The following is a 4,725-nucleotide window of genomic DNA, read 5'->3' as shown; positions in this document are numbered from 1 at the left end:
CTTTAAGGCAAGTGACAAATATAAATAAAGAGAAAGACAAACATCAAAATTTTGAAGATATAATAAAATAACTATTTTCTTAAAGATAATAAAAAAAATAAATTTAGCACTAAAACTTATATTTTAACATCATATATTGTAATGTTTACCTCTTATTCTAATGTTTAGATTACCAAGGAGAGTTGATTTTTAAGAATTTTTTTATTTTATCAATTTTAGGATTATAATTCCTCTAACTCTTTTTAGGATTCTAAAATTTTATATTTAGTCATTCAGTTCCACCCCAATATATGCATTATTTTTACTCTAGATTTTAATTTTAGCACATGCATTTTACTTTACCATAATATCTCCTTAGGTTTTAATATGCTATTTTAATTATCTTATCACCAAATATGAATAAATATAAAAAAAATAAACACTTTATATTAATAATTTTCAATCTGATTACAAATTCAATTTTCTGTGAGATTTTTTTTAATGAAAGAGTTCAACACAATAAATGAAGTAAAGAGAGCAAACAAATAGAAAAACCACTAGATTAAGGCACAAACCATACAACACAACTACATGATATCTATTGTCATCTTCGGCATTGCCATCAACAACAGAAGGGATTCACACATAACCACTCCTTAAAGTTCTTGAAGGTCAGGTGAATTATATCGTCAACCCCTTTTTCATTATTCTGAAAAATCCTCCTATTCCTTTCAAGCCAGATATTCCAGATAATAGCAGAAAGATACCATCCACCTTTTGCGTTCCCTGCTTCCTAGTTGATAACTCAGTCCAACTCTGAAAATGCTCCTTTAGCGTCCCTAGGCATGACCATTGCCTTTCAACAAAAGATAGCCATGCACATCAAACCTGCCAAGAAAATTCACAAGCAAGAAACAAGTAGTGACTAAATTCAACACCTTTATTACACAACACACAGGCCACATCCTCTTGGTTAACTACTCCTAAACGACTCAGCCTCTCCTTTGTATTGACCCTTCCAGTCAAGACAAACCAGATAAACAATTCAACTCTTGGTGGCACTAGACCTTTTCAAATTGTCCTAGTAAAGCTGAAACTCGCTATATCCTCCGGGAGCAATTCCACCTGCAATTCCTGCACAAAGAAATTAGTAGAAAATACACCCTGTTTATCAAATTTTCACACCACTATATCCTCTCTGTCATATACAAGATTCACCAGCCTTAATGTTTCATGAAATTGGTGCACTAGGTCCAACTCCCATTGGAATAGCTCTCGCCTCCATTGGAAATTCCACCTGCACTCTAACCCGTCCCAGAACCCACAATCCTCTATGACGGATCCTCTTTGGTTTGAAACTGAGAAGAGTCTCAGAAAAATATCTTTCAGGGACCCACCACGCAGCCAGACATCCTCTCAGAACCAAGTTCCTCTCCCATCACCAATCTCCATGGACAACCCATTAATCATCTTCTGTCTTACTCGTTGATCCTTGAACTGTATTTGGCAAATATCCTTCCATGCCCCCCGAGTGGGTAGTATTTGGGATGACAGCATCATACTGGGATTCAGATTGTTGCAAGAGCACACCACCTTCTTCCAGAAGGGACAGTCCTCCTTCGAAAATCACCACCACCACTTAAATAGAAGGGCTATGGTACGCACTATGGCATCCCCGACACCTAACCCATCTAGCTTCTTGGGAGCCTGTACCACCTCCCACCTGATCATGGCCATACCAAGCCTACCATCCTCCTTACTCCATAGAAACCTTCTCTGTAGGTAAATCAGTTTTTCTGTAACAGCCTTTAGCATTTTATACAAACTCAAATAATAGACAGACATGCTGTTCAAAACAGATTTAATAAGCACCAGCTTACCGGCCTTATTGAGTACCTTAGCTTTCCAAATGCTCAGCTTCTCCTCCACTTTTTCTATGATGGGCTTCCAAGTCTTCACCAACCTCGGATTCGCTCCTAGTTGGATCCCCAAGTATTTTACCGGAAGAGATGCTTCCTTACAGCCCAGTACACTGCACATACGCTGTACCCACTGAACATCACAGTTAATAGGAATCCAGCTAGACTTATCAAAATTAATACTCAGCCCCGACATAAGCTCAAAGCAGCGAAAGATCCTCTTGTAATTCTTTATGGTCTCTTCTTCCGGGGGGCAGAACAGAACAGTATCATCCGCAAATTGAAGATGTGAAAACTCAACATGGTTTCTACCCACCAGTAATGGCGATAATCTCCCATTTCTCACCGCCTCTCCAAACATCCTATGTAGAACGTCAACCACAAGTACAAAGAGAAATGGAGACAGCGGATCCCCCTGTCGCAATCCTCTTTCCATCTTAAAAGGCTTAGATGGCGATTCGTTTATCAGCACTGACATGGAACTCGTACCTACACACTCCATAACCCAACTCCTCCATCTATGTCTAAATCCCATCTTCTGCAACACAAGGTCTACGAAACTCCGCTTGACTCTATCATATGCTTTCTGGAAATCTAACTTTATTATTGCCACCTCATTCTTCCTCTCTTTTATCCATTGAACAGTTTCGCAAGCGAAAAGAGCCCCATCGTGAATCTTTCTGACCCTTGACAAAGGCGCTCTATGTCTCACCTACCAGTCGTGGCATGATTGCTCGCATCCTCCTAACCAGTATCGTTCTACCCCTCTCTGTGTACATAGAGAGGGGTAGAACGTTAGGTCAGGTCAAGGATCCTAGTGTTTGAAACCAAGATGAGTATCGACGCTTGGAGAGTCTCTACCATGTATTGCCTCACAGCATCCACATTATCTCCAATGCCTTGCAGATAAGGATGAGGTTAGATTTGTTGAAATATCACACTAAAGTGACAACAAAATTAAAAAACAATAACGTTCTACATTTAAGTAAAATATTTAACTAAGTTGTTATAACAATTTTTTAAATCACATGCCTTTTTCTTTTTTTTTTCTTTTCTTTTTTCTTTTATGTTTTCTTCTTCTTCTTTTAAATTTGCGCACGCAAGTTATTCTTCTTCCCTTTTTCTTCTTTTTCTTCTAAATTTGCGCCCTCCAATGTTGTGTCTTTATCTTTTTATTTTTCTTTTTTGTTATCGTCATCACCAATAACACCAACATTTTGCAAACATCTTTATTAGTTATGATTTTCTTTGCTACCATCATTAAATAATTTTGATTCATTTCTTAATTTATTTCAGTTCATTTGTGTGTTAATTGAGGTTCACTTGATATGCTGATAAGTATTGACTAAATTTTTTATTCCTTAAATCATTTCAGTTTAATTTCTTAGTTTAGTTGAGGTTCATTTGGATCCAGAAATGAATTCGATGTGTTTTTGTTAATGATTGAATCTTTTTTACTGTTTGTTTAAATTTGAACTAATTTCAGTTCATTTGTGTGCTAATTGAGGTTTATCTGATGTTGCTGATAAGTATTGACCAAATTTTTTATTTCTTAAATAATTTCGGTTCATTTAGTTTAATTGAGGTTCATTTGGATCCAAAAATGAATTTGATGTGTTTTTGTTGATGATTGAATTTTTTTGACTGCTTGTTTAAATCTGAGCTAATTGAATGGAATAGAGTGGGATCTAATACAATTGAAAAAAGTGATAATGAATAATTTCATTCTTCTTTGCTAAAAAATTTGGTCAATACTTATAAGCAGCATAAGTGAACCTCAATTAACATAAACACATCAATTCATTTTTGGATCCAAATGAACCTCAAATAAACTAAGAAATGAACTGAAATTACTTAAGGAATAAAAAATTTAGTTAATACTTATCAGCAGCATTAGGTGAATCTTAATTAATACACAAATAAATCAAAACTAATTAACAAATAAACCGAAATAAACTAAAAAATAAACTAAAATTATTTAATAATGACGTCAGAAAAAATCAGAATCAATAAAGATGTTAGTAAATGTAAGATATGTTTTGCAAAACACGTGTGTGTACACAGTAGTGTAGTTTTTGTTAAGTTGGACTAATTTAGTTAGATTTAGTTGCCCAAAATATTTAGATGTATAATTGGACTGATTCAAAAAAACTAGATGACTTGCATTCATTTTCAAAAGCCTAATAATCCTTTTTTTTTTCTTTTTTTTTTACACTTACAAATAAAATCATCGCACTATAGCCGTAATGATTTCATGCTTATTGTGATACTATTCTCTTTTTAGGTTTTCTTAATTCCCATTCTTTTTAAAAGCATTTAATTAATTTGCATTCTCAACAGTGATGTTTGGGTACAAAGCACCATCATCGTTGTGAACTTTTATTTCCAACTGAAGACACCATTAATAGCCCTTTTAGAGCACTAATTCAATCAGAAAGCAAGGAGGGCCCTAAAACAAATGAAGGGTACCCCTAATATATTATAAAAGGACACTAAAATGGAGTTTGTAATGATGAAAAACCTTAATCAGATATACATCCTTTTGAGAAACTCAATCCATTCACCTGTTTTGCCATTTCAAAATCGGGGATGTTGACATTAACTTTTTTTTTTGGTTCACACTTGATGTTAATGAAACTATTCATGCAATTTTTATCTAATAGCATAATTTTTATTGTGGAATATATATCATAATATAGTGAAAATAAATTGAAGGATCCACTCCTAGAAAGAAAGCTAAGGATTTTTTATTTTTATAAATTAAATAAATGTAATAATTATCGAAATAAATAATTTAAAAAAATTTATCGAAATAAATACTCTTCTT

General features: G+C 34.1%; 1 long non-coding RNA gene across 1 annotated transcript in view; it reads right to left on the bottom strand.

Moving 5' to 3' along the window:
• The window catches only part of LOC110270127, an 8,666-nt gene continuing 4,602 nt past the window's right edge, over positions 662 to 4,725 (bottom strand). The window contains exons 2-3 of the long non-coding RNA XR_002359261.1: positions 1,696 to 1,702; positions 662 to 675 (exon numbers count right to left, since the gene is read on the bottom strand). This is a non-coding gene — a long non-coding RNA (uncharacterized LOC110270127). The remainder of the gene's footprint in view (positions 676 to 1,695; positions 1,703 to 4,725) is intronic.

Source organism: Arachis ipaensis, chromosome B03 (assembly GCF_000816755.2).
Source record: "Arachis ipaensis cultivar K30076 chromosome B03, Araip1.1, whole genome shotgun sequence".
Classification (NCBI taxonomy): Eukaryota; Viridiplantae; Streptophyta; class Magnoliopsida; order Fabales; family Fabaceae; genus Arachis; species Arachis ipaensis.
The sequence above is the reverse complement of the archived record's forward strand: the minus strand, read 5'-3'. Positions and strand labels throughout refer to the sequence as shown.